The following is a 26,398-nucleotide window of genomic DNA, read 5'->3' on the forward strand; positions in this document are numbered from 1 at the left end:
CAAGCCTTAGGACAAGAGTTTAAGCAAACACAGAGAGTAAGTAACAGTGACGTAGCTGTGGCTTCCTCTCTCCTTGTTTTCCCCTCTGGCTGCTTTATCAGTCAGTTGAAAATGGAAATGAACCACTGTGACAATGCCTCCCATAGCCTACAGTGTGAGAAACCAGGTGACTAGGAGGGGACAGCAGGGTCAGCGGCTCACCTGTGATCAAGGGTCAGTGAGAAGCTGGGTTCATCCACTCACCTATTTTCAAGGTTGAATGATTATAAATTGAGAACATTCCTGATGAAATAAAAGCCTTGGAATGACATGGGTAACATTGCACTGCAGAGACAAGGAGAATGGGAGTCTCAGACTAAAAATATTATAAGTTAAAAGGGATCATCTCTGTTTTGTGATGTCAATGAAATTCAGAGAAAATTTTTGGAGAACTAGGCCCATGTAGCAAAGGAGGAAAGAAGAGCTGACTGTAACACAGTTAGATGCTGTACACAGCTAGGAGTTAGGTAAGTTGGCCATCTGAGGGGATTTCTTTCACATAAGTGCTTTCACAGATAGAGGTTTAGAATCAGGCTTTAATAATAGGTGCTCAACAAGGTAAGAACATTCTCAAATTAATCAAATTGTGATTGAAAGCGGAAAAGTTGCTTGAAAAGCAGTATAGATAAAACCAACAGTGCAAATTCCTGTGTGATATGAGAGGCAGAGAAACAGAGCTCAGAAATGCAGAAGCAAAAATGAGGAAGTGAAGAAAGAATGAGGGGAAAAGACAGTAGGTTCATGGGGACGAAGGCACTGAGCCCCTGATTGGTGTTTATGGCTAATAATCTGAAATGAACAAAAAATAATATATGGAGTTACAGCAAAAGGATTGAGGAGACAGGGCTCACTGAATAGGCGAATAGCAAAGACTATTCTATTAAAATAAAAAATGCTGGCAGGATACTTTTTACATCTTTCATTTTACTCATTTAACCCTTCTCTCACTTCACTTGATTTGTTCCCTTGTATTCCCACACCAAAGGCCCACTCTTCTTCCTACAGGGAGTTTCCAAGCGCTTTTGAAATTCAGCTTTACCGAAAGATAACTCATTTATCCTCAAAGATCCTCCAAAACAAAAAACAAAAAAAACCTCACTGCTTTTAAGCACACAAGTTGCTAATAAAATTGAAGTGAAATGAAGTGTGTTTCAATTATCCCTTACAATTCCCTCCTTTGAAGTTGACCTCAGGTGTCTTCACTGACCTTTCTCTCCTGATTAGGGGTTTCTCACTGAGCCCCAAAGCTCACTTACTCAGCTAGTCTTTCCAGCCAGCTTGCCCTGGGAGATCCTGTCTCTACATCATGACCAGTAGGATTACAATGGGTTGCCATAAATACCTTGCTTCTAAGTGGCTCTGGGGATCTGAACTCCAACCCTCAAGCTTGTAGAACAAGCGCTTTATCTACTGAGCCATCTTCCCAGCTCTGAGTCATTTTCTAAGGGCACAACTGTCTCATTTTTTCCTAAAAGGGAGTTGGATAGTGTGTGCCAAGGGTTGGGACGAAACTGTGCTGGCTCCAGCAGGAAACTGTCCATGAGCACAGGCCTGAATGGGTCTAGGTCACTCTATTTCATTGATAAGGTTTAGGGGAGCATTTGGTTATGGATTATGTATCTTTTCCTGTGAGTGCTTGAAATTATTCACGTAGTGACTTAACTTCCTACTGCCTTTAGAAACCCCAGATACATCACCGGGCATAGATCATAGATATTTAAATTATATACCATATTCTGTGGCTCAGATGAGAAAGCATAGTCAGGACATGCTATCTAGAAGGATGAGTTAACAGCACAGAACCATGATAATACAATTTTAAAGGTCAAGGCTCTATACAGCCTAATGCCTAGGATCAGGGCCCAGTCTCAGCATTCTGTTATGGGCTTCTCTGAGCCACTTTTTTCCCCCCTGTATCTGTTAAATCTGATCACAATGTTTTTGATTTTATGAAGTGAGATCTAAATGAGGTGACAGGTCTAAAAGTGGCTTTTAATCTGTCCCATACGGTACAAATGTGAACATCATCCTTAAAGGAGCCATCATCTCGGCCTTCCCTCCAATGGCTGACTCCCAGGCAAACGATCAAGACAATCTCATCCATCCTGACTGTGTCATCTTTACATGTCCATGCACTCACTGCAGCCTAAAACTCAAATACCATGTGTTGGACCCTCACGCCCAACTTGGGAAGGGGGTCGCCATGAGAGACCACACACCACAACGCACTGATGCAAAAGCGAAGGTTTATTGCTGACGCGCCAGGGTCCCTCAGCACTCGAGAGGCTAAGGACCCCCAGTGACTGTTACAGGCTAGTTTTAAAGGCTAAAACCACAAAGCAGGTGGGGTTGCTTATCAAGTTAGATCATATGGACATTAGGACATCTGGCATTGGGAGACCTCTTGTGGGGACTTGGGTGTGGGTCCCTAGGGCGGTTACTGGAATCCGTATGGGACCTCTGATATTCGGGAGCTCGCATGTAGCTATTCTGGGAACTAGGGTGGAACTCCTGAGGCTAGCAGTAACGAGAACTGGGAGAAGCCTCTGGGTAGGCAGGGCAAACAAGCATCTTACATTTTATAATTTTACAATTTCACACATGAACACCATGAAATTCTTACTTTTTTTTTTTTTTTTTACCATATCCGGCAAAGATATCCCCCCACCTGGCGGGGGGTAGGGGAGAATCACAGAAATCTGTCTGCAACTGTCTGTTGGCTTTGCTCACCTTGGGGATATGGCCTTTCAGTAAGCAGCACGTCTCAGGGCCTAGGGACCCTCTGCACTGAAAAAGAATAGGGGATGAGGCAAAGGTAACAAATAGTACTTAAAAGCTAAGTATGTCCTGTACAAGAACACTGAACCATGGCAGCAAAGTGCCATCAAGCCTGTCACTCTATTCCTCAGGCCAAAGCATGTCTTCTGACCTAAGACCACTTCCCTCCAGAGAAAGGTACAGGGGGCTCCCTTTTCTTTAGACAGCAGCAGTACTTGATAACTAGGCCTTAACCTGGAGTGGATGTTGCCCACTCATTGCCTGAGGGACAGGCGACAGCAAACATATATTTTAAATGCCGAGTTGTAGGCACTGCCACCAAAAGGCAGAAACAAGCAAACATAAGAGAAGATGGACAGGCAGAGGGAGTGTGACACCGAGAACTCAGTGTTGGTCACAGCTCTTCCCACCTCACATTCAATTAGCTCAGGTTAAGTACTTGACATCAGCACCAAAGACAGTTTTACAACACAGACACACAGGCAAAAGCCACAAGTCAGGGCTCCCCCTGGCACCCCTTTGGAGACTCTGTTGTTAAATCTTTACCACCGCAGCTTGAAAGCAAGCTCTAAGGGATTTAGAGTTCATTAGGAGCCTTTGGTGTGGTCCCTGGCATCCGCGCAACCTTCTGATACAGTGATTATTACTTGGTTTCATGTCGGACATCATTAAGAGTCTTCAAGATGTTTTCTGCTCCTCCAGGTCTCACCAAGCTAGAGAGAGGCATGGCTGGAAGTCCAGTCAGCTTGTTTTTGGCTGTCTTTGTAGCCCACAGTCTTTCCAGTACATTCTGTGATTTTGCAGAAATACAAAGTCTGTGATTGCAAGATCACCGACACAGAGCCCTTGCTTAGAACCTTCCATCTCCTTCGCTTTTTTCCCCCCCTCCCAGTGATATTCAGACATCTGAAAGGCCAGGGAAGCCCAGCAGCCCCGTCCAGCTCCTTCATCAAGCTGGTCCAGAGGCTCTGGCGTCAGCCTCGCCAGTAGACTGACTTCTTCAAAGGAAACTTCTGCAATTCAAGGCAGAGTCCAGTTGGGCATCTGCTCTGAGCTTTCTGACACTGAGAAGATGTATCTCTGCACCTCTGGTGACAGCCAAGCACAGAGCCGACCTGCCGGAGTATTCTATCAATTATATAGCCCCTCCGGGAGCCTCATTAACATGAAAATGTCAGAGGAGCATAGCTAAGGACTCCAACCAGGAAAAGTCCCCTGTGAAGGCTTCCTTGAATTTATAGTTAAGAAAAAAGTGTCCACCTTGCTTCTCCCTCAGCACATAATTCAAGGAGAGGAGATACTTTTTGAACTGTTTTAAGTAAATTATCTTAGCAAACGAGGGGCCATCCAGAATAGATTAACTCGGGCCAAGATCCACAAAGGCAGTGTGGAGATGGCAGAGGCTTAATGTAGTCCATCTTGTTGAATTCCCACAGCAGCAGAGCAGCAGGGATGCGATCCCCATTTTAAGCAAGCACAGACCAACCAAGGTCAGCCCAGTGACCACAAGTATGTAGTAGAATAGCCAGCTTTCTACCCAGATCTAGCCAAGGGACAGAACATTCTCCACAGTTAAGTGGAGACTGGGGACTGACTTTCACACTCTGGTGCCCCATATTTGGCCATGTCCCCTTGATGGGGAGGCCCGATGGCACTCAGAGGAAGGATAGCAGACTACCAAGAAGAGACTTGGTACCCTAGCATCATATTAAGGGGGAGGAGGTCCCCCTCAGTCACAGCCATAGGGAAGGGGAATGAGGTAAAAGCAGGATGGAGGGAGGAATGGGAGGATGCATGGGATGGGATAGCAAATGAGATGTAATATGAATGAGTTCATTTTTCAATAAAAAATAAAAATAAATAAAATTACCCCAAGGGTTCTGCTTCCTAATCCACAGGTCCTTCTTGGCAACAGACACATCTTTTTTTTTTCAGTTATAGTCCCAAATATTAAGGAGAAAAGTCCAAAAATAAATAAATCATCTGTTTTTAATTGCATGCTACTTCATTCTATCCTGCTCAGCAGATGGATCAGCCATTTTCCAAGGTATCTCTACTGTGTATAGAACCTATCTTAGTGTTATTTCCTATTGCTGTGATAATATCATGACACCTCCAATTTAGGGAGAAAAGGGTTTATTTCAGCTCACTGTTCCACATTACATATAGTCCATCAAAGCAGGAAATCACACAGGCAAGAGTTCGAGGAAGTTATTTATATTACATAATCAGGAACAGAAAGCAGTAAATGTATACATGTTGGGTCCGTCTTCCTTTCTCCATTCTTACACAGTTCAGCATCCTTTTCCCAGGGAATGATGCCTCCCTTAGTGGGCAAGTCTTCTCACTCTTACTAACTTAGTTAAAACCACAAGTCAATCTGATCTAGACCAACCTTCGCCGACACTCTTTTTTTCTCAGGTGATTCTAGGTTGTTCTGAGTTGACTATTCAACACCATCTGTTACTGGTTTCCTAACTGTCTTGTTATCAAATCAGCTATGGCAATGCAGCACTACTTGCATTCTTACACATCTCGCTAATAATACCATCTGTTATGGTTTGAAGTTGAGATGTCCTACCCAGGGCTTCATGGTTTCGAACACTTGACCCCCAATTAATGGTGCTATTTGGGAATGTTATGAAACTTTAAGGAGGGAGAGCCTCACTGGCAGTGAATCCCCAAAGAATAGGCTTTCACCTTTAATACGTCAGTTCTAATTTTGATCTTCTATCTGCTTCTTGCCTGTGGGCACAGTGTAACTATCTGCCTGTCACCATGCCTTCCTAACCACAGTGGACTATAACTGGCTAAGCTGTAAACAAAAGCAAACCCTCCCTTGATTAAGTTGCTTCCTGTCAATAATTTGGTCACAGAGACAAAAAAAAAAAAAAAAGTAACAGTCCCAAAGCACAAGGTTATGATGTTACAGATTCAGATCTGACAAGAAAGGATCATTTATATATTATATATTGTACATTGTATAATATATTGTATATGTGTGCATACATATGTGTGTATGCATGTATGTGTGTATATGTATGTGTGTATTTGTATATATGTGTATAAAGGGATGTATGTATGGATTATACTATGTAGAATCTATTTCACACATCTTCTAGGGTTCTTCAGACACATCCCTTAACTCTCTCTCCTTTGCATTCCCCACCGACCACCTACCATGTCTTGCAGCAGAGATTCTTCACCAGTAATTGTGCCCTAAAGAACAGTCTGCAGAGCGGGAGCTTCCAACCCAGGCTTGGTTATCCTCCTCAGGGCCTTTTCTGTGAGGCCATATGCATGGCCTTTGTCAACATCACTATCAAAGTACCAAAGACTTGTGGCGCTTAGTGGGCATTCAGGGTGAGTTGCCTGATATTTTTATGAGTTCCTGCAGAGATGTTGGTACTCTGTGCACTCTCATGCCCCCCATAACTAAGCGGCAAGCTAGATCAGAACAGTTTATCCACCACCAATGGATGATTTAGCCAGGGATCCAAATGCCCCCTAGTCTATTACTGCTGAGTTTTCTATACAAAAACAAAAACAAAAAACAAACAAACAAACAAAAACACTGTCCACAATTTCAGTCTATAGAATCTATTTCTGAGGTAGCCATTTGGAAATTTCACTTCTGTTTTGTATTGTTCACTTGCTTGTTTCTGTAACTTGCTCTTCTGTCCCTAGAAGTCCGGTTAAGGAAAAAAAAAACACAGGAATTTCCTTCTCATATTCAGACTTAGTGTCTGCCGGAACATGAACATAAGGAGAGACAGTGAACGACAACTTTATGTACCTTCCTGAGCTAAGGTGGGTATGACTTTTGATACTGAAGACGTTCGGGCCTGTGTTAGCCTAGCCTGCTGCTGCACTATCTCCCTGAGCAATGCTAGTGTCCAGCTCCCTGGCCTCTAAGCCTCAAAGATAATCTGAGCACATTTAAAGAAAGCTGCGGAAAACATTGTTGATACTGACTTAAATTTTACCCATTGGCTTTGTTCCGGCTAGAAACAGAAAGAATTTACTGTAAGGTTAAATGTGTAGGTTACACCACAATCTAGAAATAACCATAGTAGAGAGGTCATAATTTCACTTCCTTGCTTCTTTTCTTCTGGTTCAGACAAGTTAGGATGCTCAGGAGTTAAAAGGAAAAGATTTATTCCATTTGAAAAAATCATCAAGATGTGAACCATATTTTAGTATTAGAAACAGAACCATTGTATTAACAGAAAAAAAAAAGTTAACTTGGAATTTAAAGTGTGTGCGTGTGTGTGCACATATGTTCAAATACTTGTCCTCTAATTGGCTCAGGAAACCCAGTCACTTCACTTCTTAAAGTCTTCATTTCTTAATCTGTAAAATGGACCAAAGTCTTAGGAACTCACTCTGGCCCTTTTAGGAGGCTTAAAAAATGCTGATCAAAGTGCCTCGAGTAGCTCTAGGCAGATGGCAGATGTTCATCCAATGTCATTAAATCTCACTGTGCAAGGGAAAGGCTGCTCCAAAGGAACCTGGATAGAAAATAATTACATAAACCAAACCTTTAAACAGTTGACAGTAAAAAGAAAAAATCTCCTTTGCCTCTTTATTTTTTTGCTCCACAGTGGATATAGTGTTAGAATTAGGGGCTGGTCCTTTTTGAAAGTTGCTACAATGGAAACATAAGGCTGGATTTATAAAACAAAATAATTGCTACATTCAAAACATTTGTGTCATTTAAAATACATTCCTAAATCCATGGATGGTCCTAAGAAAAGCATGCTACACATTCCACTTCTTCAAAAGTACTTACAACTTTTCAAATACTTTGATTCCCTCTATCACTGGACTCAGTGAAAGGTACGACATTCCAAAAAAAAAAATGGAAAAGTGGTCACTAGCAAAGTTGATGTGCTCATAAGAATGTCACAGACGCTTTGAACAGTAGTTCTTCATCCCCAAAGAGAAGGTGATCTGCGACTCACAGAGTCCTAGAAGCTTCAGGCTGTGGAGGTGACTCTTGCTCCTAGGTGTTCTGCCTGCTTCAGGGTTCAAGTTTCTCCTGTTCCGATGACATTGGAGCATCTATGCCTAAGGGCCGACTTTCCTTCTGTCATTGTCCTTGAAGTACCAGGCTTGACACATGCTCGAAAGGCTATGAACCCAAATCACATCCCCATTTTTTTTTATTTCTCCAGAATGCATGTACCAGGTCACAGTAGACATTCAGACATCAAGTTCAATTACATACTCAAATAAGGTAATTTTCTGATTCTTCACTATACTCAATCTTTCCAGGAGTGACACTTCTATCCACATAGAAACTTGGAAGTAGAGCTGAACTCACCTTCTATGCTCCGCACTCCCCCCCCTCCACCCCACCCCCCCGACCCCCCCCAGTCCAGGTCTTATTGATCTATCGTCTAACTCTTCATGAGTCAGACCCAGGCCTCCCTGACATCACTCTGCTTTAGACTGACAGTATCTCCATCATGCTGCTGTAGCTAATGCTGTACTGTCCACAGCCCAGCTGCATTCACACCTTGCCTAGATTGCCAAAAGACAGATGAAACACCCAAGGCAGAACATGAGGCAGAAAGCAACTTAGTAAGAGGGAAGCCTACAGGGAAACAAACTTACCAACCAGGTGAAATAGTCAGGGGTAGGCTATTCCTGTGAACTAGGAAGTCCAGGCAAATAGTACCTATCTCACAGTAGTTCCCCCCAGGATGTCACAGGATAGACCAGTAGCACCTCTCTACCAGGGTGTCTAGTCATTCTTGTCCTCTCCGTGACACTGCTCAGGTCTAGCTGAGACAGAACCTTTAACCCTCTGCACAGTACTCCTCTATTGCAAACCTTACCATAGGCAGAGAGGCCTCACAAGTCACACTACTCAGGCAGTGACATCATGGTTTGCTAGCTTGGAATGCATGGCCAGCATTCCAAGGAACACTCACTGAGTGTACATGGAGGGAGCAGGTTCTCCCCTGGATGACCCTAGTGTCCTCACTTCCAAGTACACATGAGCAGCAGTCAATGACCCTTCAGGCAGCCCTTAATTGCAATCAATCTCACTTGTACCCTTTTTAATCTCCTTCATTGCTTCCTGGGCTTCTCTAGAGCCTTGGGAATTGAAAGGGGGGCATTTCAGATATTACATTACCCAATATCTTATTTTTCTCAGGGATCGTACAGCGATATCCTAATGGACCTTTCTATCCTTGACCAGTTTTAAGCCACCTTCCATGTGACAGCCAAAGTGAAATTGCTAAAGGCAAGTTGGACCAGGTCACCTAACTGCCTACAGTTACTCTGTATCCTGGGTTGTGGGGAAGATGACTTAGTGTCCTAATTTTGTTTTGACTGGCAACTTGACGCAGCCTAGATTCACCTGAGATGGCAGTTCTCAAATGAAGAGCTGACTAGATTAAATTAGTTTATGGGAATTGTCTTGTTTTGTTAACTGGTGTGGGAGAGCCAAACCCACTGTAGGTGGCACCAATCCTTGGGCAAGTAGTTCTGGGCTATAAAAGAAAGGTAGCTAAACATAAAACAGAGTGAGCAATCAAGCTACATTCCTTCATAGTTTCTGCTTCAAATTCCTGCTTGAATTCCTATTCCAACTTTCTTCCATGATGGACGGTAGACATAAAGTTATTGTGTAGTTTAAATTCTGATTTCCTTCTAAATGTTGTGTAAACTCTGCTCCCTAATTGTCCCTCTGTTAGGTCAATAAAGCAGCTTACAGCCAATCGATAAGCAGGGAGGGGGAGAATAGGGCTGGATTTCTACCAGCCAGGGGAGGAAGAGTTAGAAGGCATGGGTAGAGGTCTAAGGAAGATCAGGAGGAAGGAGCTGGAGCCAAGGAAAGCTACAAAGATGTTTGCTGGGAGTAAGACAAAATAGCATAGAGGGTTAAGAACAGATTTAAACTGATCAGATTGTGCTGTGAAGCCTTGTATTATAAAAGAGTCTCAATTATTTGTGTGGTAACTGGGTTTGGAGAGAAACTAAGAGAAACAAACACTGTTTTATAAAAATAACTTCAACAATTGACAATAACCTGTAAGTTAAAAATAAATCCAACCAGCCCCTAATTTGCTTTTGGTCAAAGTGTTTTATCACAGCAACAGAAGAGATAACAGTTGGCATCTCACAATTATGCCTACCAGAGCCTCCACCTCAGCTTTATACTGCTCTACTCATGGCGAAGACTCCCTGGTAACACTGAGCAGTTACTTTCTCCACAGCTATTGCTATTCTACCAAGACAAGTCACTCTGCCTGGCTCTCTAGTCCCTTGTGCTAAATATCTTCTCTTCTTCTGGCACTCTTCCAGCATTCACCTAAAGCATCAGCACCTCAACGCATCTTATGGTGACCCTACTAAGCCACGCCCCAGAAGCATCTTCATTCTGCCCCTCATCAGACCCATGGACTCTGTCACAACTCCACTGTATACTAGCCAGCACATATACACACAATTTAGAATTTCCTCCCCATGTCTTTATTTAAAAAATAAATTTAAAAAGCTTAGTTGTTTAGGGATTAAGATGTATGACAGATACTTATTTACATTCAGAATTTTAGACTCACCAAGATAGGAAAGATGTTTTCTTCAAGTTTGCCACATACAAATAGCCAAAACACTAAGAGTGTAACATTTATAGAATTCCTGATCGTTTCATGGTTCTTCTTTCTGTATCTAGTTTATTGTATATATGTGTAATAATATAAATGTATTTGTAAAAAAATAAAATTAAAAAAAAAGAAAAGCACTTAATGCAATAGAATTAAATGAGTTGAGAACTAAAGGGTAATGAGCCAGCCATGGCAGATGCATGGAAGACTAGTGAACACAAAGCCTCCACTGAAGAGCTTTGAGGCACTGAATAATTCAGAGCCTTCAGCCCAGCAATATTCACTCAGCCCGGCATTACAGTTTCTAAGAGAAAGCAGTGAGAGCCCCAGAGTCAACACATGGTGCCTGGCAGCTCCTCATTAGCTAAGATCTGCTTCATTTCTCCTGCCCCATTTGGAGCCTTTCCAGATTCTACTATCACATGTAAGCCTTGGGTGAAATGTCAAAGCCCCACAAAGTGGTGAAAGGGCTCTATTGGCAAGGACTCAGGAGATAAACAAAAATGCTGAGTGCGGCAGTCTGGCACAAGGCTCTCCATGAGGACATTAACCAAAATGGCGAGCCTCTTGGTAGGCCTCATGGAGCACGTCCATGCAGGAGTGTGCACTTCCTGTCACACTTGACACATCTTTAATTCAGCATAAGATGCGTTTGCCAAATGAACAGATTTGAAGATCACACTGGCCTTAAAACCAGGCTTTGCTTCATAGCAAAGAAATAAAATGATTTATGAGTTTGTCAGAGAACCGGACGTTGCCTTTGAGGGGAAAAATTCTCCCAGTTCCACAGTATCATGAATTGCAAATGAACCAATGGGTGGTGTGTACGTGTGTGGGTACATGTGTGCACATGTGTGCATCTCGGTGTTTATCCTCTCTGCTCTCTGCCTCTGTGGTCTGGAAGGCAGTTCCACTGTGTGCCGTCACTGACGCTGGAAGCAAATTGTAATTATAATGCCTAACAGCCATTCCAAGACAAACCAAATCTGTGTTCCATTAAAGTCAAGGAATAGTTCATATATATATATATACATATATACACATATAATATATATATACATACATACATATTTCCCAACCATAATACAAAACAGGTTTCTCAGTCAGTCTGATGCCTCAGAAGCCAAAGGATTCCACAAGGTCTCTTCTGGCACAGTTGGCAATAGATTCTGATGGAGCCTCCTCAGGCAATCAGCAGGAGTTCAGCCTCGCACACAGTTTATCATCTTTGCTGTGGTTTGGACAGCAGCTATGTGGAAGGCCCAGAGTGCTAATCGATTTCCTCCCCCAGGACACCAAGCTCCCTGGCCAGCTACCAAGCACATGTCCCCTTGGTAGGTCCTCATGAGGTGTTAAGTAGAGTTACAGATATGATAACCATTTCCATTCAAGTAAGAGTTGAGGAGCCAACCTGTGTTTGTGGTTGCTTCTTTAAAAAAAAGAAAGAAAGCTGCTTATCAGGTCTCAGTTAGTTTGGAAGAATGGTTCACATGTATATTTTTGTAGTATGTTCTTTGAAATGAAATCTTCATAAATATTCACTAACTCTGTTATCCCAGTGGTCTAAATACCTGTGCACTCAGGATATGTTCTACTGACAAAAGATAATTCTTCAAGGGATATTGCAATCAGAAAAGCAGTAAACACTCTGCAACCTTTCGCTTCCTACAGAATGCTTAGCTTATACTCAATATCTCCAGTGTCTTCAGCATTGCAAGCATGTTTAAAAATTACCAATGGATTTAAAATGCAATTTTAACAATTTTTTTCTATAGTTTTAAAAAAATTTTTAAATTTGTTATAATTTATTCAGATTACATCCTAAATGTTATCCCCTCCCTTGTATCTTCCCATTCCCACCCTCCCTCTTCCACCCTATTCCCCTCCTCTACACCTCTGACAGAAGGGATCTCCTCCCCCAGCATATGGTCACAGCATATCAGGTCTCATCCAGATAGTCTGCTCTCCTTCCTCTGTGTGTCCTCCAGGTCTCCTCACCAAGGGGAAGTGATCAAACTGGGGTACCACACTTCATGTCAGAGGCAGTCTCTGCTCTCCCCACAACCATGGAGAATGAACTGTCCATTGGCTAGATCTGATCAGGGGTCTACATTTACTGCATGCATTGTCCTTGGTTGGTGCAACAGTTAGTACAGGCCTCCATGGCTCCAGATCTGCCAGCCTTGACCATCTCCTTGTGGGACTCCATCCCCCCATTCTTCCATACCACTTTCAGTGGTCCACCTGGAGTTGAGCAGCTAGTCCCAGCATCTGTCCTGATCCCCTGCAGGGTGGAGTAAAAAAGCCTTCACTGGGAATTAAACCCGTGACCTTACAAATATCCAGTAATCTGAACTACAGGTTCAGCCCTTCAACGTAAATTTTCTAATATAAACCACACCTTTTAAGACTAAAATTCCTCCGTTCTCCATCCTGCAAATCTACATAATCTATAGAGCATAGGAGCTCAGCAGTGCTTCCATTTCCTCCTGTGTGAAGTGATTATGCATAGCCTGGTCAGCCTGGTATGCAAACTTAAAGTGGTAATTTATTTTTTCTTAATGAATTGTGTGCATTTGTCTGTGACATTTGAAATGATGTTTTCATATAAATTAACCTGGAATGACTAAAAAAGCTAATTAATAAACCATCTTGTATATTTATCATTTGTTAATGAAACACAGTATCTACTACTAGTCATTTTTGAGGATATTAATCTACCTTTCAGTAAATTTCCTTATTCTTTCAGACACACAGTATTGCGCTAATTTTCTTTTTGCTAAAATTTTACCTACTGTTGAATTTTGTGTTTTACATGAATACACACTAAGGTAATTTTGAGTTCTCCTTTTGTTTTGTTTTTTTTTTAAAGATTCCAATCAACATCTAAAGGGTGTGTGTGTGCATACGTGTGTGTGTGTGTGTGTGTGTGTGTGTGTGTGTGTGTGTGTGTGTGTGTATAATTTATCTCTGATGCTATGTAAAGGACAAGTTCCTGCCATGGGACTTCAGCAAGATGCGGAAGCAGGATTTCCCCTTGTTTTTATCTTCTCTCCTTCCTTCTAGCTCTATCTTCCTCTTTGCGAGCCTTGCCATCCACTCCTTTTGTTAGAAGGTGATTCAGTGGCTCCAAACTCAATATTACCACACATCCTTTCTTTGGAGCCTCAGTTCCTGAAGGATCTACTAATGGAAAACGATGACAACTGGGTGTGAGAAGTAATTTTATTCTGGTCTTTTGTTGTCTTCCCCTTAGTGCCCTACTATCCAATATAATCTGTGATTCTAAGGAGTGCTTTCTTTGGACGGCCTACTTATTTATAGGCATTTCACTATGTGCCTTGAGAAAGTATAGGTCAGGCCACAGAATACAAAAAACTTTGGGAATTGTAACAGCTTTAAGGAGCTGTTCTATCCCCTCGGAAACCACACCATACCCCAGGAATCTCTTGGGTCTCCCAAGAAAGACAAAGTTCTTATCCTGACTCCCAGGCATTTCAAGATGGGTTTCTTATCTTCTAACAAGATCTATCACCCACTGACTCTTCTGCTCCCGTGTTTCTGTCTCTAGGCTATTGAATTTCTTGCCCAGCTTAATGCTTTATTGTGCCCGTGCTTTGGTCCATATTTTCATCCTTCACAGAGTACTTACCACTCCACTCTGTGCTCTTTGTCTGATTACTCTTTCTTCATTTTACAAAAATAACCCATATCCCTCCTCTTCCATGTTAGACCCCCACATTACTCCACACACTTCTGTCTATTACTTGGCCAATGACATTAGAGCTGTCTGTCTCTCCTAATACTGTGAAGCATCTTTTCATGCCTAAGCTCAGAGGTTAATATGTGAAAGTCATTTCTACGTGTTTAGATAACTTCTTCACTAAACTCGGGTTCAGCCTCTTGTGCTACAATTGTGACCAAAGCACATGCATTCTCTCAAAGCACAAAGATGAGAAAAACCTCCATTTTCCACGCCTCGCTATGTGAGCTTGACTTTACTCAGCATCCTGCCCCATCAGGCAACAGTTCTCTCAGTGTTACTGTCTAGGTTGCTTCAGTGTGGTTTGGGATTGTGGGGTATGTGAGACAGCTATCCAGCGATATTATAAAGTACTTAAAATGATCAACAACAAAAAGAAAATGTCCATTTTGGTTCATGATTCAGTTGCCCAAGCTTTTATTGGGCCTGCCCAGAGTTAGTAAGTATATCATGGTAGAAGAGTGTATGATGAAGGACACTACTCTCCTCATGGTGCCAAGAAACTAAAAGAGAGAAAAGAGGCCAGAGTTCCAATATTCTAAATGAAGTCACACTCCCAATGACCTCAATTACTTCTACCAAGTCACACTTCCTAAAATCCTATCATCACCCAACAGCTCTAGCAGCTGTGAATATGTAAGAAGTCTGGGCAGACATTTAAGATGCACACAACAGAAGTGTGTGTGTGTGTGTGTGTGTGTGTGTGTGTGTGTGTGTGATGGCAGCTGTTGAAGGAGTCAGTTTCTCATCTTCTACTTGTTTTTAGATTCCTCATTTTGAGCCTAGCTCAAACATCAGCTTATCATCCGCTGAATCATTTAGGTCCATTCCAGTCAATAGAATGTGGTCTAGATGAGGACCCCCATCCAACTGAGAAAGAATTTTGTGCAGTACTCGCCCAGGTCTCTAAAACTGAAGCCTATGCAACATGTAGAGTTCTTTGTATTCCTAGGAATTTACGTACACTGTCTTGTTGGTTTAGAGACACAAACTGTAGCCATTTGATAGTCAATGAGTCTATCCTCTTCTATTGGTGCTATGTATCATATCAGTAACCATATGGGCAGATGTCCAGGTGCCAATCTCTTCATCCTAAAATGCAAAGTCTGTTGACCAATAAACAGATTATTGGGACGGAGTGTGATAAGAGGTAGGTGTAAGAGCTGCTAAAAAGGCTTAGTAAGACCTTATAAGAAGAGTGAAATTAAAATGTTAATAAGGGGTAGAATTTTTTTCTAAATGTGTCATATGAAGATGATTTGGAAACATTCAAATTTTCCAAAGACCCAGCATTATCTCTCTATTGGTACTCTTACCTGTTACACTCTAGGCAGTCAGAGAAAACTGTTGAGCAGACAGTGGATGGAGAAGTCAGCATGCAAGCATACATACTTACAGAAGAAGCTAGGTAAGCTACATCTTTTCTTTCATTGGTTGATTCTGAATTAAGATGAAGGGAGCTAAAACAAAGTCAACCTCTGTACTCTATAGTGTTAGTGGTAGCTAGAAACCAGTTCCTAACTCTTTTGTAAAGATTTGTTTTTGGTTTAATTTATGTGCATGTGGCTCTGAGCTACCTAACATGGGTTCTGGGAGCCAAATTTGATCTTCTACAAGAACAGTACTTATTCTTAACCCATGAGGCATTCCTCTAGGCCCCATCCCTATGGCTTTATGTTTTTGACCATCTAATTTCCACTGTAGCAAAATTAGCAATCTTATATGCCTATAATGCCTCTATAGTGAGACCAATAGTTGACATGAAGGTTTTATAGTGAATAAGTGCAATTTCTAAAGCTAAAACTTAAGATAGGATGTTCTGTGTTCTGGATAGCCCCAAAAGTATCAAAAAATCATTTAAAAGTTATCAGTGATCATATTATTATCTCTTGAAGAGTCTGTCGATATTTTTTATATGTGGTCATTTGACTATGGTTTATATGAAAACTGTTGCATTAAGATATGGGTTACCAGAGGTGAGTGTAGCCAATCACTGAACACATATAAGACCTTAAACCCCCACCAAGGGATGGGACTCTATTAAGAATATACATTCTGAGACAGGCTTAGTTCTCCCTAGAATATCTCCTTACCTTTTAAAGCCAACCTTCCATTTGGGGGATATCTAGCCTACCATATCCTTAAAATGGCAGAATAGTCCTGCAGAAGATTTAACACCCTCACTATGGTCATAGAGATAATACATAGCAAATAGGTATATTTAAACCATTCCATTGTGAAAACCTAGTAAGGATGTAGAAGAGGTCAATGCAAAGAACCTATTATGTCTCTTGAAGGAAACTTCTCTCTCAAGCACCTTGAAGTGTCCTTGAACATCTAAGTAGGTGTATCTTGAAAAACCTTTAAGCACCTGAAACAACCATTTGTAATATGCTTACAGCCCAGGCAAACAAACATAGCTCTATAGGGAATTGCAATCTTTTATCTTTCAAGGAGTTTTGTATGGCAATATTATATATTATATGTCTAGAGTACTGCAGGCAGAGTGAAGTATTTGAATTGCTGCAGTGACTTACGGGGTAGGAATCACATCCAGGGCTCTGATTCTTCACATAGCTGGGAAAATTGGTCACATGTTTATGCCATGTTGACAGTAGCTAGACTGAAATAATTCAGAGGTAAGCTGTATTTTTCTTCACTGACTTGCATAATATGAAGCAAGAAAGCCTACAATTAGCTAGTCCTTTAAATGACTGGAATAAATGTCTTGGATGCCTGATGATAGAGGCATGCAGTGGGGTCACAACAAAATGCTGCCTGAATGATGACAAGAACCTCCATCATTAACACACCCTGGATGCAGGTGAACTATTCCATGAATTGCCCAAATATCAAGGAACCAGGAAAGCTCATTATTCATTTAAAGGTTGAAGTAAGCTAAGCTATGAAGAGTGTTTTCTTTTGGGTTATAACAAACAAACTTTAGAACCCATTCTCTCCAAAAGTCTGAAGAATTCACAGTCATTTATCCAAATCTACAAATTTGATAAAATCCCTATTGAAATTCCAATGGTCTGCAGCCTCCTGCAGAAATGGGGAAAAGCAGAAATAAAGCCATGGGTATATGTGATCCACTGATCACCACTGTACAAGGAACACATAGCACAACCAAGATAGCTTCTTCAGTGAATGGCGCTGAGAAGGTGGACACATATATGCCTACACAAAGAAACCAGATGCTCATAATATGTATAAAGATTAACAAAAGTACACTAAAATGTAAGCAGAATCTGAAATCATGAAATTCATAGGAGGAAAATAAAGTGGGAAACCACAGGCTGGTGGCTCCTGGCTATGACTTTTTGGACATGATACCAAAGAGACAGAAAAAAATTAACCATGACTGACTGCATCAAATGAAAATGTTTCTGCAAAGCAAAGGGCAAAATAAAAAGGAAACCTATGGAATGAGAGAAAATATTTAGACACCACATATTCAATAAGGAGTAATATCCAAAGTATATAAGAAACTTGCACAACTCAATAGCAAAACTAATGTAACCTGATTTTTAATGGCCAAAATTCTCGGATAACCATTTTTGCTGTGAAGACATATAATTGATCAACACATACATGGAAAGGTCATTAACAATCAGTGGTATCAAATCAAAAGCACAGTGGAATATAGCCTTTTAACTGGTGACATAACTGTTCTCAAAATGCCAAGTGATAAAAATTTTCTCTAGAGGTGGAGCTAAGGAATCCTTGAATGTTGTTTCTGAGGATGCAAATTGGTACAGCTATGACAGAAAACAATGTGGCAGCTCTTTCAAAAGTTAAAAAAAAAAAAAGGAGCCACAAGCCAGAAGTCTCTTTTCTGGATGTATATTGAAAGGAAATGAATCAATGTGGCAAAGAGATGGCTGTAAGCATGTGTTCGTTACAAAGTAACTCAGAGGAGTCTAGACATGGACTCAAGATAACTATTGACAAACAAATGGTTAAGAGAGTATGGCTGCACTCCAAGTGGGATAGTATTTACCCTTAAAAAGAAGAGGAGCTATCTGTGAGCATGGTTGTTGGTACATATTTGTAACCCAAGCACTAAGAGTGATGAGACTGAAAGTCCACAAGCTTCACACCAGCACTGAACTACAGAGTGAGCTCCAGGCCATCCTGCACAACCAAAAGTTGAAAGGTGACGGCAAGGGGAAGATGTTGGTGAAGCATATAAATTTTTGCTTGAACAAATATTAGTTTCAATATGTGGTATGTGACTATACTTAATAGCAAATGTGATGGTTTGGATGAGAAAGCCCCCCCCCCCTCCTTAAGTTAATGTATCTGAATGGTTGGTCATCTTTTGATGGAACTATTTGGGAAGGATTAGGAGGTGTGATCTTGTTGGAGGTGTTGTGTCATTGGCAAGTGGCATTGCCATTCCCAGTTATTGTGTTCTCTCTCTCTCTCTCTCTCTCTCTCTCTCTCTCTCTCTCTCTCTCTCTCTCTCTCTCTCTCTCCTTGCAATAAGAGGACACTAAGCTCTCAGGTGCTGCCCCAGCACCATGCCTGCCTACCTGCTGCCATGTTTTCCCAAAAAAGGCCATGGACTCTATGGCCCTCTGAAACCACAAGCCCCCAAATTAAACACTTTCTTTTACAAGTTGACTTGGTCATGGTGTCTTCACAGCAATAGAAAAGTAACCAAGATAGCAACTACTTCAGATTTTAAATTGGCTAAAAGGTAGGTCCTAAGTATTCTCACTATGGGGGGTGGGTAACTATGTAAAGTGAGAGAAATTAACTCACTTGACTGTAGCAGTCATTTTATAACATCTATCAAAGCCACATGGACAGTTATAGCTACATACTATAGTCTCATTAATTACAAATATATGTATCATATTACATATATTATGCATGATATGATATATTATATAATTAATATTATGTATAATATTACATGTTATACACCATTTATATAATTGATATGTGTGGTAACATTAAATGTTATACACAATAAAATATTATAGCTCTGTATACTATATTACATTGTATGTAATTTGTTAACAAAAACATAATTTTATGTGTCAATTATAACTCAATAAAGTTAAGTAAAAATAACTTGGAATTTCCCTCATCCAAAGTTTAAGTGTTGGCCCAGAGCACTTTGCAGACTCTATAAGATCAGGTAAGAGTTTCCTAAGCACAGCAGTAGCTGAAGCAAGGACTCCACAGATGATGCCCCCACAGAGTTTCTGTGCACATGACTATATTATGCCAGAATATAGACAATGGGACTGCCTAAGCCAGCTACCACAGCCCACTTCTTGGTTAACAAAACTGAATCTATTCTTGTGACCAGGTGTTCGGGCACAGATGAACATGATTCCTGTAAACCAATCACGACAACCCCATTTTCTTTGATGAATGATTTACTCAGAGTTGAGTAAGCAAGCCATTTATGGCCAATAAGACGTAAGAAGGCCCTGAGAAGTTCCATGAAAAGAATCACGAGAATCCATCAGAACAGCACACAGAGGAAGACGGTCACTTTGCTGCGTCATCGTTACTTCCTCCCTTGTTTTGAAGTTATTCTGTGAGAACACAATGCTTTGCCTCATCAGCCATTTTGTGACAATGGGAAATAAGCTGCCAAATAATTGAACATGGTAGAGACAAAAGATCAAAAGAATTAGTGTCCTTGGTGGCATTGTTTAGCTGTATACCAAAGCTGGGACATCACACCTCTAAACAGACCACTGACCTAACAACAAATAACCTTGAAGTCTGCGCCATTTTGTGTTAATTTGTGCTACTTATATCAGGCTTTATTTTAAAAGTAAACTGAGATACTTTCACTGATAGGAACTTTGAAAAAGAATTTGCTTGATACTGGAACACTCTTTTACCCTTTCATTATCTCAGAGATTTCTCCATCATTCATCAGCAGAGGCATCATTACAGAACTCAGCAAATGCATAAAGATGTATGTATATATCCACATGGAAAACTCCACAGTGAAGCTGGTACCAAACTCTAAAATATTTAGAGAAGGAAAAAAATAGTGCTTGCCGATTTCCCACACCAGTTTGGCACCAAGGGAAGGCCAGCATGAGCCATGTGCTCTCCTAGACTCCAAGAGTTTCATAGAGCATAGGAAACTTGAAAACAGCATAAAACATTACTGTGGTCTTTATTGTAACCATGTAGTTGGAATTCTAAACAATGTCTAGGAGAAAATACTCCCTTGGAAAAAGAATGTGTTACTATTAGTGTAAGTCCTCGATAATTGTTGTAGTTGTCACTGAGTTTTTAATAATAAATAGGTAAGCTTTAAACAAATACATTTCAACTTATTCTTTAATACAAATCACATCACACACAGAGTTTAATTCTGAGGAGCTTCAGTTATGCCATTAGGCACCAGCATGTACAGCTCCAGCTGCGGGCACTCCTGTTACGTGGGACATTATGCTGTTTGGACCTCTCCTAGTTGGTTTCAGGGGTGGCTCAGGTCCCAGTATTTGAGGGCTACAACAGGGGAATCTGCATGAAAGGGTTAGCCCAGCGATTAGAAAAGATCAAAGAAAAGAAATATAGGTAGCTCATTTTTGACACTGTGTGACTACCTCAACAATTATTTTATAGAATAGTAATTTTTGTTTATGTGTTTGAATTTTTATAGTTTTATTCTTATTTATATGCACAGATGCTTTATCTGCATACAATCATGTGTACCACTTACATGCCTATTTCCTAAAGAGACTAGAAGAGGGGATTGGATGACCTGGAACTGAATGTATGGTGGTTGTGAGCTCCCACGTGGGGGCTGGGAACCGAACCCAGGTCCTCTGTAAGGACAACAAGTGTGATTAACCACTGCGCCATTTCCTTAGGCCCTGTTAGGGACAACTTTTAATTCATTAGCAAGATGTTCTGAATTTTCTGATGTTACACTATTTTGCATGATGCTAGTAAACATTAAAAAAAAATCCAATGTACAAATAAAATAGGAACCGGCCTTATTAAAAAAAAAAAAAAAGGCAGTAAAACAACAGCTTTTAAAATTTGTCCTCAAACTACAGCATAAACAAACTGTTGAGAAACTCCTAGCTGATCTACGGTATAATGTGAAAGAATTGAATTTCAAGACTATGCTAAGTGAAACAGTAAAAGATTGTGGGCCCAGGTGCCAGGAAAAACCCAGAGGATGCAGACTGCTCGGCTGTACCACAGCCTTCATAAGGAGCTAGGAATCTTCTTGGTCTAAAACCACAGGTCACGTAGTGTTACTATTAGCTATCATAAAGCTCTTTCGCCTGATTTGTAAATCAATTTTTACAAGATATGGTAGGTATTTTAGGCACATATTTCTGGTAAAGGGAGTTTGGTGGGAAAAAATCCTTTCACATTTGGGAAAATCTTTGAAAGCTGAAGTATTTGACCACAAAGAAACAAAGACGTGGCCAGAACGTCATCACAATCCCTAGGTCAATTGTAAAATAATACATTTTAGTATTTTTTTGATCCTGGAAAAAATGCATCCACATGTTAATACTTTTGTGTGTTTATTGATTCTTTTGGAGGAAAACTTAAATGTCTATCAAATTAAATGAGCATAGAAGACTAAGTTTGACGAAAGTTGTTGACCAATGTGTGAAAGATTTAAAATATTAATTGAGATTGTCATGTTATCCCCCTATATAAGCTTTTTGCTTGCCAAAATATCCATGAATGTATAAAAAATTAATTCATTCATTGTTCCATTTGTTTTGCAAAGTAATTTTTCACTTATGTGTCAGTGGAAAAATGTCTATTGTCTGCATTTCTTTTGCTCTCATAATTACTACCCACCAATTTCACACGTACGGCTGAAGATCAGTGTGTCACATAGAAAAAGGAGTCTCGCCATGAACACATTGCCTCTGTGTCTCAAAAGCCCCACATGGATGCTTTACTTTCCACACATGTGTGGTGAAAAAGAAACCCAGGACTCAGAAAAGGTATCTGTCCAAGACCCGGAAGTAAAGAACTCTAAGGAAGGTCATCCTCGCAGCTTCAGAAGAGTGCCATTCTTAGAGGCTGGAGATCCCAACGCAGCCCAGGCAGAGGCAACGTTCACACTCGGTTTGTAGAGAGAATACTGTGGTCAACTGCATGTATAATCATAAACTCTACTCTATCCAGGCTCGCTTGCTTCACCAAAACAATTTTCCCACTAAGAAATAAATATCAACTGTGAAACAGCCTATTCATGTAAGCAAAAGCATTATCTAATCCCCATTTATTATGATTCATGCGTATACAATGTACTTGATTATGCTTTTTGGTCATGTTACATTTCTAGTAAAGTTTATTAAAAACAGAACTTTCTGAGAGCTGTAGAGGGAATCACTGTGAAAAGCCACAGTAAACTCTATCCTGTCAGCCTCACTCCCCTACTTAATATCGGGCTTGAAGATATACACAGGAAAGGCACAGGCCTCTTCTCGGTTGTGTTACACTGTATTCTGTTTCCATGAGAACACATAGCAAGAAGATGAAGTCATGAAGTACCCTAAGAGGTGCTAACAACTCAGTGGGGCACGGTAACCTGCTGAAAATATTTAAAGTCACAAGAAATCTGGCAAAGGGGATTAACAAATTGGAAAGAAAGGGAAAATGAGCTGCAGAGTCACGGGAGAACAAGTTGATCGGTTTGAAGATGTACATTTTAAAAACATGGGTCACATGTATCGCTACAGTGTCACCAATTGCACATTAATTTGTTAAGGGTTGGTATCCCTTATGTCATTCTGTCTCTTATAAAATTTCACACCTAAATGTATTTTGCCTGTCATTTTCTATTATTTTTATTTTTATCTCCCTTATCAAATGTATCTGTCAGTTATTGTAGCCATTGAGGGCCAAGCAGCTTGGAGAGCGCATCTGTTTTGTATTGTATGGTGTGTTTGTCATGCAGGAGTTACTCTGTTATGAAGGGAAATGTGAGTTAGAACCATCAACATATCTCATAGGGGAGATGTAAGACTGGCCCTTCTAGAGCATTCTCCAAGAACCCACCTTCCATCATAGGTGGATTCTCATTAATTTGATACACACACACACACACACACACACACACACACACACACACACACACACACCTTTTCCTGGAATAACTGTTATCCCAGCCTAGCTACAAGCTTCCCAGCCTAGCTAACCAAAGAATAAGAAAGATGGCAATGCGAGTCAGCACACCTAACCAATTAGGAAGACAGAGGTGCATGTAGTCATCACTATGAATTGAAGCTGAGATTGTTTAGGTGAAAGAAGAGCCAGAGAAGGAGAAGGAAAAGGGAGAGGAAAAAAATGAAGAGGAAGCACAGGAGGAAGAAAAGGAAGAGGGGAAGGATGAGAAAGGCATCAACTGAGGAAAGTCCTTCCAGGAAAGACACCAAAACACAGACTCGGTGGGACATGCTGGCCAGGCATATAATGTGACCCAGAGTGTGAAGGAGGAGGAGCCCGCTCCAATTCTACACAAAAGTGAGGTGGCTCGGTTGGGAGTCAGGGTCAATTAACTACAAGAAGAACTTAAGATAATTTAAAAGTTTGTGCGTTAAACCTAAATGTATTTGAGAGGAAAGAATAGCATCAATCAAAGTTCCTAAGGACAGAGCAGGACCCTCATTTACACACACCCCCTCGTGGTCCTCAGAGGAGTCTACTAATTATTATGATCATCTTGAACCTTGACCATTTCAGTTTAGACAAAGTTGCTTTCTGTGTTAGCCTCTATTCCTACACTGAAAACCTCTCTCTTGTATTTCCTCCCAGATCCTTCTGAGTGGGCAGTAACTGCGTTTTTGTATATTCACTTCTTACACTCAGCCTGAGGTAAAAGAGCTAAAAAGAGATCATCTACTTGTTTTTAAAGCTAGCTACCCTATTGATCTTTGCATCTAAGATCTTTGAGATAGTTCAAAAAATTGGAAGTGAATTCTCTGTATTAGTGTTTCTTTATCTTCTTGCCTATTCGCATGGCCAGTTTTTCAAGAATGGAAAGTTATCAAAGCAAAACGTGTGTGATGAAAGTGGTCATATATTTTGTGTGAACATGTCTGTAGAGTAATGTATATAAATGTCTATACATGTGACTGTTCCTCACACAAAGGAAATGACATATTAATTTTTCTCCTATTAAGTAATAATTGGCAGAATTTATAAATCTCATCTTGGCATCCACCAGGGAGAAGTCATTTCTGTAACTGAGACTGTGTTTGGTAGAGTTTCTAAACAGAAAGAGAATAGGGCTGATGAGAAGGCTCAGTTGGCACCATGTTTGCCACACAAGCACAAGAACCTCAGTTCTACCCCCAGCATCCACTTAAAGAATGTGGTGCAGTGGGCTGCACCTGTAATACCAGAGGTGGGAACGGGAGACAAGCCAGGCCCGAAGGATTGCTGACCAGCTGCCTAGCCAAATCAACCAGTTTCATGTAAAAACAAGAGACCCCCCTGCCTTCATCCCAAAAATAAAGAAACAAGATGGATCCCAACTGAGGAGGGAGACTTAAAGCTGACCTCTGACCTATATATACATGTCCATCTAGACACGTATGCACACATGTATACTTGTGTGTGCACATATGCATGCCCAGACACACACACACACACACACACACACACACACACACACACCACAAATAAGGGAATTACTTCATTGCACTGTTTTCATGGTCTGTAACAGAGAAGCACACATCTCTCTTAAATTCTGTAAATGCACACTTCCAGGGCTTTCCATTTTAACCACGTTATAAAAACAACTTCAGGGAACTTTTAAAAAATGAATAATGACATAGAAACTGTTCAAGGAAAGTCAGAGTGATCACCACGAAATTGGACAAATATTAAATAATTACATGGAAAACCTCAAACCTCATTGTCCCAGGGGTTTCTGAAATCAAAAGCTAGACAGCCCTGAGCAGGTAAGGTCTAGAGAGTAAGCTGCTTCCTAGCTCAGAAAGAAAGCCAAGGGCTGCTTTTAAAACTAGCTTTTCCAGACTCGTGGGATCCTTCAAAGGGAATGAAGGAGCTCATCTGAAGTGTATTTTTGTTTCTGCAAGCTCAGTGGAGAGGTAGAGAGACTAGCTTCTTGGAAACAAGGCAGGCCAAGATTTCAGGGGCTCATTTACTAAGCTGCCCTAGAAAGCCCGGCTTATCTAGAGAGGATGGAAAGCATAGACTGAGCATTGCCAGAAAGCCCATTCACAGCACCCTTCCTTGAGGAACTGCCTCCATTACACTGCAACTCCAGACTGGGTTGTAAGCAAGTCTGTGGAGCAGTTTCTTGATTAGTGATTGAGCTGTGAGGGCTTAGCCCACTGTGTGTGTGTGTTGGGGGACATGGGGTGCCAACACCTAGGCAAGTGGTCCTGGGTTGTTCAAGAATGCAAGCTGAGCAAGCCATAGGGAGCAGGCAAGGTAGGGTCCCTCCACGGCCTTTCCTTCATGCCTCCAGGCTCCTGTTTTGAGCTCTGCCCTGGCTTCTCCCTTGATGATAGTCTTTAAAATGTAAGCTGAAATAATCCCTTTGCTCCCCAAGTTGATTTGGTCAGTATTTTATCCAGCAATGGAAACCAAGCTAGGACACTGGGTCTCTGCTTGGCACTTCGCATTCTAATTATGTATGTGTCTGTTTGCCTAGTGCAGTGAAAGAGAAAGTCATGTGTTTGCCTAGTGCCAAGCACAAGAGCCTGTATACAGCAGGCCAGGGACAGCAAGTACTCCTGATTGTGTAGGTAGGTGGATAGACGGGTGGACGGATGGACAGACAAATTGAGTCATGCACAAACAAATTTTCTTGGATTTCTTACCAGTGTTATTCTACTATTGATAGGGAGAAGAATGGAGCTTTAGTATATGCCACAGAAGCTTTAATTGCATTGTCTCTTTAGTCCTCGTGACGTTGCTGGTAGATAGATACCATAATCTCCACTGAAGAGATAAGGAAGCAAGTCTCAGCAATGTCGACTGACTTGCCAGGGCTCACGTGAAAGAGACTGGCAGGCCCCTCTGACATCAAAGACCATGATGTGTGTAGAGATATCAGGGGTTGATAGGAATTTCAGGCCTGGTCACATGTTCTTCTTGGGAATTCGGCTCTGCAAGGATTTCTTTGAAGCATTAAAAAAAAAAATTAAAGCTGGGTGAGATTTCCAATGTTTTTTGAAACTGGAGAAAATGTATT

The 26,398-nt window shown here is 41.1% G+C and overlaps 1 long non-coding RNA gene across 1 annotated transcript in view; it reads right to left on the bottom strand.

Annotated features, from left to right (window-relative positions):
* Nucleotides 1–250: 250 nt before the first annotated feature.
* LOC311594403 overlaps nucleotides 251–26,398 on the bottom strand; it is a 77,082-nt gene continuing 50,934 nt past the window's right edge. Inside the window, exons 2-3 of the long non-coding RNA XR_014778073.1 lie at nucleotides 2,770–2,810; nucleotides 251–324 (exon numbers count right to left, since the gene is read on the bottom strand). This is a non-coding gene — a long non-coding RNA (uncharacterized lncRNA). The remainder of the gene's footprint in view (nucleotides 325–2,769; nucleotides 2,811–26,398) is intronic.

Source organism: Acomys minous (genome assembly GCF_964271855.1).
Source record: "Acomys minous genome assembly, chromosome: 1".
Classification (NCBI taxonomy): domain Eukaryota; kingdom Metazoa; phylum Chordata; class Mammalia; order Rodentia; family Muridae; genus Acomys; species Acomys minous.